Below are 15,159 nucleotides of genomic sequence, written 5' to 3'. Positions count from 1 at the left end.
TTCTATACAGTTTCCTAAATTTACTCATCTTTTCTTTCATTTAGGCTCAAATCATAGCTCTGCTCCTTAAGAGCTATGTTGACCTTTCCAAGTCTTAGTTGCCTAATCTATAAAATGGGAGAAAACATCAACAGGGTTATTATAGCATTAAATGAGATGATATATGTAAAACCTAGTACAATGCCTGACACTAAATAGGCCCTCAATGAATGTTGCCTATTAGGCTACTGTAAACAAATCTGACCCCTAAGTTTTAAAGACACAGGTTTAAATTAGTAGAATACTAATGAGTCGGGAATTTTAAAGTCATAAAATATTCCTAAACTGTATTTTTGCTAACTGTAAACTCAATGCTTTTAAATTGGAGGATAAATTCAGCTTATACTCACGTACCTGTTCTTTTTTTAAATTTAATAAGAATGTTCCCTATGAAAGCTGCACAGGTGGATATGGCTAAAAACACAAGGAATGCATAACATGGATTTTAATGTTAATTTCCAGACAAATTTGAACAATGAATTGCTTGGCAGTAGTTTCCTTCAGATCACTGTCATCCAGACTAACTTCCTATTGAGCAGGAAATTTATAGTTTAGCATCTATCAGAGTGACAATTACAAAGACAAAACTCAAAAAGGTAAACCACAAACAGAATACTTTCATTTATTTTTATGAATCCCATCATTGGCTAGGCTGTTAATCTTTCCTAGAACACACATGCACAGTCTTCCCCGGATCATCTCTCAGCAGGATAGATTAAGAGATCTGATCCTAAAAAATCAAATCCATGAACTAAGATATGTACAGTATACACAATTCTCTAGCTTCTCACGATTACCTGTAACTACAACACTGCTTTGCCAAATGTTAAACACTCAAGCTATTTTAAATCATAAGGAATCCTGAATCCCCCGCAAGGAATACTTATTGTGCAAAGAATTCGTCTTTGATTTTTGGACTAAACATAAATAATCCAGCTCTAAATCCTACATTAGAACTTATCACACTGAATCACAGTAGCTTGGCTTAGTTGAAGAAACACTGTGCCTAGTACTGTGTCACATAAACAGATGGCAGATTGGCACAGAAACACTGCAACTGGAGTCAGAAAACCCCATGTTGTGCTCCAGTCTTACTAATTCCTCTAAATCAGTCACCATCTCTCTGAAGCTTAAATTTGTCCAACTAAAAAAACGGGGAAAATAATAACTAATTTATTTGTATTCAGAATTTGCTTTTCATATGTATATTTGAATTATATACATATATTTGAATTACATACTTTTCATATGTAATTTGCTACAATCATATATATATCTATTCAATACAACAGGCAAACCATTCTAAAGAAATAAAAATTCAGAAAGATTATCTGGCAAAATGTAAAAATGCACACTGCAAAAAGTAAAAATTAATTTCATAAGATCATTCAGATATGAAACAGATTTTTATAGATCAGACCACCAACTTGATTTGACAGATGAAAAAACTGTGATGTCTGATGCCAAAATGTTAGTTTTTGTGACCTAAGTAAAACAAAGTTCCAGACCGGAACTCAGATCTCCCCACCTTCATGTGGTGGTAGTGCTCTTTAGGACTGATGTGACTGTTCGCTAACTAAGTGAAACATGATACTCAAATTTCATTCAAGAAAAGTTTAATGTGCTATTTCTGCTTCTATTTTTATTCAGTAAAATTTAGATGATACCAACTACATATGAAGAATTCTGCTAGGCACTAAGGGTAATAAAAAGTAAACTCTAGTTCCGGTTCTAAAAGCACTCTGAATCCAATCACAGAGATAAATACACACACAAATAAGTACCAAGACACCATTTTAGCTACAATAATGCAAAGAAACAAATTTTTACTCTAGAAATACACTGGAGGGAACGATTTTACTGTTTGCTAACAGAATGTAACAATTAAGAAAATAATACAACATGACCAAATGGGACTTATCCTAGAGGTAAAGGATTGGTTCAATTAGGAAATCTATCAGTACATACCGTATTCATAAATCTAAGGCAGGTAGCAAACATACAATTTTCTCCACACCACTGAGATGGAGTGTATGTGACAAAATTCAACACCCATTTGAAACCCAACACTCAAAGAAACAATAATTAAGAGGTAATTTCTCAAAATGATAAAATATATACATTTTAGTCCTACAACCATTAAATTATTTAATAAAGAAATAACAAAGGCATTTCCACTAAGATTAGGAAAAAGGCAAAGATGCCCACCATTTCTACTACTATTATTGTTTTCTGAGACGGTGTCTCGCTCTGTCGCCCAGGCTGGAGTGCAGTAGCGCGATCTTGGCTCACTGCAACCTCCACCTCCTGGGTTCAAGCGATTCTCCTGCCTCAGCACCCGCCCCCAACCACCCAGAGTAGCTGGAATTACAGGTGCCTGCGACCACGCCCAGCTAATTTTTTGTAGAGACAGGGTTTCACCATGTTGGCCAGGCTGGTCTTAAACTCCTGACTTCAGGTGATCCACCCGCCTCAGCCTCCCAAAGTGCTAGGATTACAGGCGTAAGCCACCACGCCCAGCCATTTCTACTACTATTCAACATCATACTAGAGGTATTAGCCAAATCAACTAGTTAAGAAAAATCAATCAGAGGAATAATAGGTAAGGAGAAAGTAAAACTATCTTTATTTGTGGATGATATAATGGTAGCCTAAAAGCCCTTGAAGAATCAATAATAAAATTAACTCAAAAATAAGATTCAATGAAGTAGCAAGATAATAAATTAACATACAAAAAATAGTTCTCCTATACAAAAACAATAATCAGGGAAAATAATGGCAGAGAAAATCCCATTTATAGTAGCAACAAAAAGATTAAATACTTAGGAACAAACTAAACAATGTGTAAAAACCACACAAGGAAAATTTCAGCACCACTGAAAGACACTGAAGAACACCTGAGCAAACAGAAAGACAACCCCATTCTTAGACAGGATGACAACATTAGAAAGATGACATTTCTCCCTTACTTTATAAATTCGAGACAATACAATGAAAATACTAACCAGCTATTCTGTAAAGTTTGGAAAGCTGATATTCAAGTTGATATGGAAAATCAAACATGCAAGAATAGGTAGGAAAACATTGAAAAAAGAAAACCACAAGTAGACCACCTTTATCAAACACTACAACACCAAAAATCATCTATAATTAAAGCAGTGTGGGACTAGACATAAATAGACCAGCAGAATTTAAGAAGTCTAGAATTAGACCCAAATATACCCAGAAATGTAGTAAATAACAAAGGTGGCATCTCAAATCACTAAAGTACAGATGGACTTTTCAATAAATGGTGCCAGGAAAACTAGGTATCCATTTGGAAAATATAAAACTTCATCTCTATCTCATATCATACTCCAGAATAAACTCCAAATGGATTAGGAACCTAGATATAAAACATGAAACCAGAGAAAGTACTAAAAAACAAATGGATGAATTCTGCTTAAAGTTGTGTATAGGGAAAGGAGAATCCAGAAACAATAAAAGAAAATATTGACTACATAAAATTTTTTAATTGGACAACACACACAGTACATGCAAAGCAAACTAAGATGAAATATTCGCAATATACACCATAAAAGGCTAATATATAAAGAACTCTCAAAAACAAAGGGAAAGGAGAGCATTTTTGCACCCCAGGGGCTGCTTCTGGTCACTCTGCAGCCGTCACCATGCCACAGAATGAATATACTGAATTACACTGTAAACACTGCAGATAACATTTGGATTACCATGAGACAAAGAGAAAGAAGGAAAGTTGAGAGGCTCATGGAATGTTCAAAAAAGGCAAAGAAAATGATTGGTCTGAAGGCTAAGCTTAATTATAAACAGCACCATGCTGAGAAAATACAAATAAAAAAGACTATCAAGATGCATGAAAAGAGAAACATCAAACAAAAGAATGATGAAAAGACTCCACAGGGAGCAGTACCTGCCTATCGGCTAGACAGAGAGACAATCTCGAGCTAAAGTACTTTCCAATATGATTAAAAAGAAACAAAAAGAGAATGAGGGAAAATGGGAAGTCCCTCTGCCCAAAGTATGTGCCCAGAGAGAAACAGAAGTATTAAGTTATTCAAACAGGAAAGAGAAAGAAGAAGGCATGGAAGAGGATGGTTACTGAAGTCTGCTTTGCTGGAGATGGCTTTACAAGAAAACCACCTAAATATGAAAGATTCATCAGGCCAATGGGCTTGCGTTTCAAGAAAGCCCATGTAACACATCCTGAACTGAAAGCCACCTTTTGTCTACCAATACCTGGCATAAAGAAGAATCCCTCATTCCCACTGTATACAACTTTGGGTGTTATTGCAAAGACTGTCATTGAGGTAAATGTGAGCAAATTGGGCCTTGTGACGCAAGGAGGTAAAGTTATTTGGGGAAATATGCCCAGGTTATCAACAATCCTGAAAATGATGGATGCATAAATGCAGTCTTACTGGTTTGACAGCAATTTCATATATAATTGTTGAGCACTACACACCAATTGAAAAAACTACCATCACTGTAATGTTTCTGAATACTATCAAACAGCCATACCTGTCTGCAATCATCAAGAGATTATTAAATTGTAAACATTAAAATGGGAAACAAACAAACAAACAAACAAAAAACAAAGGAAAAAGGACCAAAATCAGATACAAGATAAAAGACACAGTCAATTCACCAAAATTAAAAGGGCCCTCAGATATATAACAATTGCTCAAATTCACTCAAAATTAGAGAAATGCCAATTAAAACAACACTGACATACAATTTCTCATCTATTAGACTCACAGAAATTTTAAAACATGACAAAACATTCCATTAGTGAGGATGTAAAGAAAACAGGCACTTACATACACTGCTGACGGGAATACAAATTGGTACAACCATTCTGAAGGGAGTGTTGGTAATGCGTAACAAAATTGCATATACACTTACTTTTGGTCCCAACAATTCCACTTTAAGGAATCCACCCTGGGAATATACCTCCAAATATACAAAGACAAATACACACTGCGGCATTCTTTGTCATTGTAAAATATTGGAAACTTGGATGTGCCATATTCAATTACCTTCCTATGGTAGGAATATGGCACATAGGAAAGTGACTGAATAAACTATGGTACATCCAAGTTATGCAACTGTGGGGAGAAATAAAGAATGAGGAAAATCTCTATAATATGAAATGATTTCCAGGACACAGTGTTAGCTAAAAAAGCAAAGTCTGAAAAAAGCAAAAAAATACCTATAGTATGTTATGTTCATGCAAGAATGAAGGGGGATATAAGAAAATACACATTTCTACTGAAAAAGCAAAAGAAACCCAAAACACCAGAAGGATAAACGAGAAACTGAAGAGACAGGATACCTACCCCGGGCAGGTGAGAAAGGAAAAAGGCATGGGAACAGTGTAACAAGGCTAAGGATGGTGTGACACTTCTCTGGATACACGATATATTTTGTAATAATTCTGACTCTAAGAACCATAGTAATTTCCACATGCTGACATGGTGTCGGAAAACAAAGAAAACTTCAAAAACAGATGGGGGTTTGTTGAAAGAACACAGGAGCCAACCTGAAGGAGCCCATAACAGCCAATGCTGGAACAAATATAGCAACAAAATAAATGATAGTACTAGATTAAAAACAAGGAGTAAAATATTAATGAGTCCATACTGATATAAACAATCTGATAAGTAAATGGAGGAAAAGGGACAACTCTTCTTCCCAATAGACTACAATAAGTAAATTAACACAGGAAGCAAAGTGGGAAACAATCAACATCAGGCAAATATCACAAACACTGCAGACAAGATCCACTTGATAGATGCTAAAGTTAGAGAGCAATAGTTTGAGGAGAAACAGGATTTACACAGTCTCCGTGTAGCTCCAACAAGATACTTACCAACTAAAAAGGGATAGTAACTTCATAGTGTAAAAACAGCACACTCAAGTGATCAAGTGATCAAGTAATCGTAAGTAGTAAGACATATATCATAAACTCCTCAATACAATGCACTAGGAAAGACACAACATCACTTTTGTGGTATTCTTGCCAAAAATGCATAGGCTCATTCCAGTCATGAGAAAACATCAGACAAACCCAAACTGCGAGATATTCTAAAAATAACTGATCAGTACTCTTCAAAAGTGTCACAGTCATAAAGAAAAGCAAAATGTCAGAAACTTCAAAAGAGACTACGGAGAAATCGCTAAATTCAATGTGGGTTCCTATATAGGACCCTGGGACTGAAAACGGACAGTAGTTGAAAATTTGGTTTCACTCTAATAAGAGCTATAGTTTAATAATACTATGCCAATGTGAATTTCCTACTTGTAATAATTATATTAGTTATGTAAGATGTTAGCATTAGGGGAAATGGGGTGAGGAATGTAAAGGAACTTTGTACTATATTTGCAGCTCTTATGCAAGTCTAAAATTAGATTAAAAGTTTTTTTAAAAACAGTAAGAAATTCTGAACAAAGGTAGAGGAATTATCCTTTAAATAAAAGGAGAAAATCTCTTCCAGTGAGGCCAGAATAAAGGAAGAAGGAACCTATAGAGACAGTGAAGAGTAACACGGAAAAATGGAAGGTTAAGGCAGTTCATTTTTGCTATCTTTTACTTTCTCGTGAAATAGGAGTTATCATTTGACCCCCTGTATAAAACAGCACCAATGAGGAAAATATAGTAGGTCCTCCCTTTATCCATGTTTTAGTTTTCCACAGTTTGTTATCAACTGTCAACCACGGTCTGAAAATAAACTTCTCTTCTTTATAAATTACTCAGCCTCAGGTATTCCTTTATAGCAACTCAAACGGACTAAGAAAATATGTTATAATTGCTCTATTTTATTATTACTGTTATTAATCTCTTATTGTGCCTAATTTACAAATTAAACTTTATCATAGGTATGTATGTATAGGGGAAAACTTAGTATATATAGAGTTTGGGACTATCTATAGTTTCAGGTATGTGGGTTTTGGAACATCTCCCCCAAGACTATGGGAAGACTACTGTACATCATTATCATTCAGCTCTGGAAAAGACCAAATAAGGCACACAGAGAAACATAAATCAAATTTCTGTGAATTACAGAGATAGGTACTAAATATGATATGTGTATATATATATATATATATATATTTTTTTTTTTTTTTTCTTTTTGAGATGGAGTTTTGCTGTTGTTGCCCAGGCTGGAGTACAATGGTGCTATCTCAGCTCATTCTTTAAGTGCTCTGATCCACTTCATATTTATTTCTTAAAGGTCTTCTTGTTTGTAACTTTGATAACAAAATACATGGGAGTAACAAGACTTAAGAAGTTAATGACCTACAATTTGTGCTGTTTAGCTTATACATTTTCTAATTTTTATATGAATTCACTTATCTTTGAAAGCTGTCTTTAAAACAGAGTGATAAATTACTACTACAAAACCACCACTGATGTTCAGCCCTCACAGGCCAGTCATATTGGAGGCCAAAATGTCATAAGTCATCTCTGGGGGTTCTACTATAAATGAGCCAGAGGTATTTGCTAACAAAAGAGTGTAAGAACCAAAGACCTACAAAGTGAATTATTAATTAGAATTTGTCACCTCAAGTTTAAAATCCATCCAACTCTTTGTAGTTGCTCTGATTTTACTACAAAAATCATATTTTTATATATACATACTGAATAGACCAAATCTATACAGAGGGAAATCTTATAAGATCCTTTTCCAAATTTTAGTGAGGGAGAGTTTTACACTCTACCACTCTTAAATGCATTTAAGGTCTTCTTAGCACCCAGGAAAGAGAGGGCAGGAGGTATTAGATTTGCCAGGATCCCTAAAACCCCTTCAGAGTCTCCATGACAACACTGAGTTTAAAGATTCAGAAGTCTAATGATAAAGGATTTATGGCAGGAGTGTTGTTGAACACAAATCATAATGTGAGCTTTTCAAATTCAGGTACTCATATAACAGGTGGTCTGAAGTGGTATGCCCAAGACACAGGAGGGCAGATATAACCACAGCAGACAAGATAAACATGGCACATTACACTGGAATACGAATTTACATTCTTTTTCACTAAAATACATATGATGGAATCCAAAGCAAAATTCACTTGAATAAAAAAACACACGTAAGTCTTCAAAGAAATTTACTGAATTTTTACGATAAAATATGAGTCTTCAAAGAAATGTCTGAAGAGTTATTACTCTTTCTAAAGGTACTTTAGTTAAAAAAAAAGTTTGAAAAGTACTATGAATGATGATATACAGCATCAAGAACTTCTGACTGGTGAGTCAAGGACAACAAAAGAGGTAAATAGAAAACACTGAGAGCAAAAACTAGCAAAACTTGGGCTTGCTTTGAAGTGATTTTGCTTAGTTTCTTTAGACTTGATATTCCAGAGATCAGTTATTATTCTAAAGAATTTTTTAAGTGGCTCTGTTTCTTTCACTTTTGATGAAATCTATTGGAATATGCCCATCTTTTCTCATTCACGGATAAATAGAAAGAGAATGGTAAGATCAGTTTTTTCTTTACCATGACAATGTTTATTTTGCAAGTTATTTTTAATTCTTTAGCCACAATTTCCACACATTTTTATATTGCCACAACTTTTAAAAATACTTTCTAAACATCAGATACAGAACTTGTTCAAGGTTAAAAAGGAAAAACATATACTTTCTGTTGAATAATATCACATTATATTTAACCTAAAGACTATTAACCTTTCGAATAGCAAGAATGGAAGCAGCTGGAGGTCATACTTAGTTGTAGGTCCCAAAACAGCCCTGAGGTCCTAGAGGAAAATATCTTTTATAAACCATAACAAAATTCTCACCTCCAAATAAAGTACTATGAAATTTGCACAATTATATCTGTATTCACATCTTTACAATATCCAGAAACCTACTGGATTTTTAGAAATTACAATGAAAACAGGTTTATATTCAGAAAACAGAGTTTATACCAAGATGACACTGCTTGAAACCTGGAAAAGAGTTGTTTTGATTTCATAACTGAATATTAATCTTCAAGTTGAACTGACTTGTTTACAATAAAAAATTGAGTTACAATACATGACTCCATTTTAAAACTATATGTTCAGAGTTGAAAATATCCAAAATAAAGAAGTTTTTCAGTCAAAACAATTTAAAATGATTTTGTTTCCTATGATGACAGTTCTCCTAACAAGAAGAAAAACCAATCATTTTCCTTACTGTCCAATGCAAAAGAACTGAAAATGGCTGACCACACAATATGCTGAAAGTATATTACATTTATTTTTATAAATAGAATAACCAAAGAAGATAATACAGAATAATTTACATTATTTTTCTGTCTTTATATTAACAACTATCTGGTATCTGTAAAAGCTATTTTGCTAAATATCTACAAGTTCTTTTACATATTGATAAATTAAGTTCAGGCTACTTAATAAGATAAACACATCAAGCCAGGCATGATGGCTCAAGCCTGTAATCCCAGCATTTTGGGAGGCCAAGGCCGGCGGATCACTTGAGCCCAGGAGTTCAAGATCAGCCTGGGCAACCTGGCAAAATCCCATCTCTATAAAAAAAAAAAAACAACAAAAATTAGCCAGGCAAGGTAGCACACACCTGTGGTCCCAGTGACTCAGGAGGCTGAGGTAGGAGGATCACTTAACCCGGGAGGCAGAGGTTGCAGTGAGCCGAGACTGTGACACTACACTCCAGCCTGGGCAAAAGATTGAGACTCTGTCTCCAAAAAAAAAAAAAAAAAAAGATAAACACATCAGTCTAGATAATTCAAAAGTAGAAAGCCCTAACAAAATATAGTTAATTCTGAATTATATGTATAATAAACAATTTAAAAGTTAACCTAACAGATTTTCAACTATGCCTATCTCTACCACCATAGCCAACTCTTAGGTAACAAAATTGACTGTTTGCAGAAGTCTTTTTAATTTCCCCACTCAGACTGTGTTACAGAGAAACTAATGAGAAGTAAAATAAGACTCTCAAAACTAAATTACTCACTGAAAAGAAAACTAGCTGTAAATTAACTCCAAATTATCGGCATGCTGTGGCCTCATTCTTCATAGACGGCTGAGTTCCAGAACATTAGCAGTGAAGCCAACCAAGAACCAAGAGAGGTGGTCATCTCTTTGTTGTTGTAATTGATTTCATTCAAAGATCAAACAGGTTACCTGTTATTTGGTATTATCTGAACTGCTTTTCTCCCTTAGCAATGGATAACTGGAGAGTTACTTTTTGTTACTAAATTCACAAAACCATATAAAATAAATCCCTTCAATATTCACAGGTAATTTTTTTTAATGAAAAAGGCTCAAAGTAAATAATCTAAAAATATAGCTTAACATATATATAGTTACATATAGAAATATTTATAGATATGTGTATATACATAAGCTAGTGTACACACATATATTTCCTCACTCTGTCCACTGGGAGGGCCTAGAAGCAACGACATTCCAGTAGCAATGAGCACACGGAGTGCCCAGATGTTGGTTTCCAACACTACTCTCCAATAGAAGGAATTAGTGCTCCTTGGAGAAAAGGCTGATTCTAGGCCTGTGGTAGGTGAGCCTACAGCATTTTGTAATACCAGAAAGTTAAAAGTGCTCAAAAACAAACAAACCAAAACAAAACAAAACAAGAACAGAAGTCTCACAATGATAGGAGTATGTCAAAGGAATACAGGAACCAACTAAAAGAGCTCCCAATGGCCAAAGCTGAAACAATTTGAGCAACAAAGTAAATGAAGTACTACTGGATTTACCCTTAAGTATAAAATAAATATCCATGAGTCAGATTGATATAAATAAATGACTGAAAGGGGAGAACAGACAAAAAACCCTTACAGAAAATGTTTCAAAAATTTATGTAGACACTCCACCCTTAAAGAGGTAGAGCATAATTCCCCACTCCTCAGTTGTGTGCTTCAGAGAGACTTTCTTCTAAAAAGTACAATATACAAAAGGAAGGGGGAAAAAGAGTAACTTTACAGTGGACAAAACTGACGAACATTATCTCAAGCCAAGTAGTCAAGGTTAATATCAATGACATTATCATATTAATAGTTTGTATTCTTGGCTGGGTACAGTGGCTCACACCTGTAATCCCAACACTTTGGGAGGCTGAAGTGCACGGATCACCTGAGGTCGGGAGGTTCAAGACCAGCCTGGCCAACACGGTGAAACCTCTCTCTACTAAAAATACAAAAATTAGCCAGGCATGGTGGCATGTGCCTGTAGTCTCAGCGACTCGGGAGGCTGAGACAGGAGAATCGCTTGAACCCGGGAGGCAGAGGTTGCAGTGAGCCGAGATTGCGTTACTGCACTCCAGCCTGGGCAACAGAGTGAGACTCTACCTCAGAAAAAAAAAAAAAAAGGCTGAATTCTTGATATGATGTGATGGGAATGGCACTTTACTTCAGAGATCTTCCTCCTAGAAACATATCACCCAGTCAAATTATGAGAAAAACAGCAGACAAGTCTCAACTGAGGGACAGTCTACAAAATACCTGACCAGGCAGTAATCTTCAAAACTATCAACTTGTCATGAAAAACAAGGAAATCTGAGAAACTGTCAAAACGAGAGGATACGTGACCACTAAAGGTAATATGCTATCCTGGATGGGATCCTTGAACAGAGAAAAAAAAAAAAAAAAAAAAAAAGACATTGGGGAAAAGTGAGGCAATCTGAATAAAACATGGACTTTAATAATTGTGTCAATATTGGTTCATTGTGACAAATGTACTATGCTAATGTAGTATGTTTTTGTTTTTGAGATAGAGTCTCACTCTGTCATCCAGGATGGAGTACCATGTCATGATCTCTGCTCACTGCAACCTCCGCCTCCTGGACTCAAGTGATCCTCCCACCTCAGCCTCCCAAGTAGTTGAGACCACAGATGAGCACCACCACTCCTGGCTAATTTTTTGTATTTTTGGTAGAGATGGGGTTTCACCATGTTGCCCAGGCTGGTCTTCAACTCCTGAGCTCAAGTAATCCACCCACCTTGACCTCCCAAAGTGCTAGGATTACCAGCATGAGCCACCGCACACAGCCTAATACCTTATAATAGGTGAAAGTGGGTATGGGAAGCTCTATTCTATCTTCACAGTAATTCTGTAAAACTAAAACCATCCAAAAATAAAAGAGTCTATTACAAAATAATCTAAGAATACTGTGCTATATTTTATATAACTACTAATAACACTTTTTTTTTTTTTTTTTGGAGACGGAGTCTTGCTGTGTCACCCAGGCTGGAGTGCAGAGGCATGATCTCGGCTCAGTGCAACCTCTGCCTCCCAGGTTCAAATGATCTTCCACCTCAAACTCCCAAGTAGCTGGGATTACAGGTGCAGACCACCACATCCAGCTAATCTGTATATGTGTATTTTTTAGTAGAGACAGGGTTTCACCATGTTGGCAGGCTGGTCTTGAACTCCCAGCCTCAAGTGATTCACTCACCTCAGCCACCCAAAGTGCTGGGATTACAGGCGTGAGCCACTGTGCCCGGCCTAATAATTTATTTCCATACACTTGAAAGAAATAGTCTAAATGAAATTTAATTACAGGTTGATTATCCCTTTTCCAAAATGTTTGAGACTAGAAGTGTTTTGGATTTCAGATTTTTTTGGCATTTGGAATATTTGCATATGCATAATGAGGTATCTCCAGGAAGGGACCCGAGTGTAAACACAAAATTCATTTATGTTTCATATACACCTTATACACATAGCCTGAAGGTAAACTGATAAAATACTTTTAATAACTTTTTGCATGAAACAAAGTTTGTATACACTGTACCATCCAAAAGCAAAGGTGTCACTATCTCAGCCATTCATGTGGACAGTCCGTGGTTGTTTGACATCACCATCATTCCTGTCTCTGAATTTATATGCTACTAATAACCAGTCATTTCTTACACATACACATGGCATTGTATTGCCCTTTGTGGGCATGCTTGCGTAGGTGTATCTGGGTGTATGAGGAAAAGATATATGGCAGCTGAAGGGGGCAGGCAGGTCTTTTTTCTCTTGGGGAAACTGCTGTACACCTGCATTCTGACTTCGATTCATCACATAAAGTTGGGTATGGAATTATGTACTTGTAGCATCATGTTGGGCTCAAACAAGTTTCGAATTTTGCAGCATTTTGGATTTCAAGATTTTGGATTAGGAATGCTCAAACTGTATTACTATTTTAACACTATTTTGATAAAAATTCACATTCAAATTCTTGTATTACAAAACTCAATGAACTGAAATCCTTAATACCATTAACTTGGAAATTTAATGAGTCAAATTTACGTGTCAGGCACTGAGCTAGATCCTACGGATTCAACAATGAGCCAAAAAAGAAAATAAGAAATGGACCTTACCTTCATGAAGTTTATAGGCCACTGAACAGAAAGACAATCTTATAGTCACATGAATAAATGTAAATTGCAAAGTGTGGGAAATGTATGATGCTATTACCTTAATGTGGGAGGTCAGCATATTCTCTAAGGATGCAAAACTTCGGCTGAGGTATGAGGGATGACTAGGCACTACCAAGTGAAATGAAATGAAAGTAAAGAAAGAATGGTCCAGACAGAGAGAAAAGCATGTACAACAGCCTTGCAAAAAAGGCAGGGAGCAAGGTACATACAAAGGACTAAAGAAGGCCAGCATGGTTGAACGGGAGACTTACGCATAACATGGTACAAGATGAGTTTGGAGAGCTAAATGTTGTTAAGCAGTTTTATTTTGATACTAGAAGCAATGGAAAGCCATAAAAGCACTGGGGGAGGAAGGAGAGTGACAATCAAATGTGTGTTTCAAAATAAATCACTGTGCCTTCAGGATGGGTAATGAATTAGAGAGGGGCCAAAGCAGAAGTGGATAGATATGAATGGAGGCTACTGTAAAAGTTTCAGGCAAGATGAAAAGGCAGTAGTGGAAACAGGAAGAAATAGAAAAATTCAAGAGTCATGTAGAAAGTAAGATTTTAAAAACCTGTTGATCATTGGATCTATCAGGGAGAGGGACTTAAGGATCACTTCTAGTCTTCTGGATTTTACAATGAAAAGATAATTGTGTCACTCATTGAAAAAAGGAACAAAGAAAGAACCAACGTTGTACAGTTTTGGTAGGGAGGGAAGGAGAAATCAGTTTTATTTTACATACTGGATTTGAGATACCTTTAAGATATTCAAGAGAGGATGTCAACAAGACAACAAGACATACAGATCTACAGCTCAAAGGAGACAGAAAACACTCATGCCCTTAATGAAGCTGACATCTTTAACCTAGAAAAGCAGCTAACTATAATCCCCAAACATCCAAGAAAAACATTAGACTTAGACTTTGACCATCTGGATTTAGTTAAAACAAAAAGCTGAGAGAGAACATGGCAATAACACTTCATCAGCTAAAACAAAAACTGCTAGGCACCATGGGTAACAGATTTTTAAATTCATGGCTCAACAACATGGGAATTATGTATCATATCATACCATGTCGCATTTTAAAATTTTATCAGGGCTGGCCAATGTTGTTGGAAATGTTCTGAATTTGCACTGTCCAATAAAGTAGCCACTAGCCACATACGATACTGACACTGAAATGTGGCTGGTACAATTGAGGAACTGCATCTTTTATTTGTATTTAATTTTAACTAACTTAAATAGCCACATGTGGCTAGTGCCCCTGGCATTAGACAGTGCAGGTTTATAGCTTCCTCATATATTTCATCTGATTCCCCAATACCTACTTTTCAAATTAACTGGGAGAGAGGTGCGGTGGGTCGAGAGATTAGAGGAACAGAAAAAACATCCTTTCCATTTTCTGCTTATTACTTGAATCTTTATTTCAAGAATTTATAATACTTAGGCTAGATGCATTGGCTCACGCCTGTTATCCCAGCACTTTGGGAGGACAAGGCGGAAAGATCGCTTGAGCACAGGAGTTCAAGACCAGCCTGGGCAATATTTAGCACTGAAATAAAACAGATAAGGTCCTGGCCATTTTAGAGATTACAGATCACGGGCTTATATCCAGGGTCTCTTTCCACTGGGGGTGTAAATTCTTGATCCATCCCTTTGTAGGTGTGTGACCCTGGACAAAGCACTTTACCTAAATCTCAATTTC

The 15,159-nt window shown here is 36.0% G+C and overlaps 1 protein-coding gene and 1 pseudogene across 3 annotated transcripts in view; one reads left to right on the top strand and one right to left on the bottom strand.

Moving 5' to 3' along the window:
• ARFIP1 (ADP ribosylation factor interacting protein 1) overlaps window positions 1-15,159 on the bottom strand; it is a 118,362-nt gene that overhangs the window by 97,784 nt on the left and 5,419 nt on the right. The window lies entirely within an intron of this gene.
• Window positions 3,711-4,486, top strand: LOC104677736 (annotated as a pseudogene).

Source organism: Rhinopithecus roxellana, chromosome 2 (genome assembly GCF_007565055.1).
Source record: "Rhinopithecus roxellana isolate Shanxi Qingling chromosome 2, ASM756505v1, whole genome shotgun sequence".
Lineage (NCBI taxonomy): Eukaryota > Metazoa > Chordata > Mammalia > Primates > Cercopithecidae > Rhinopithecus > Rhinopithecus roxellana.
This window is presented reverse-complemented; position numbering and strand designations above follow the sequence as displayed.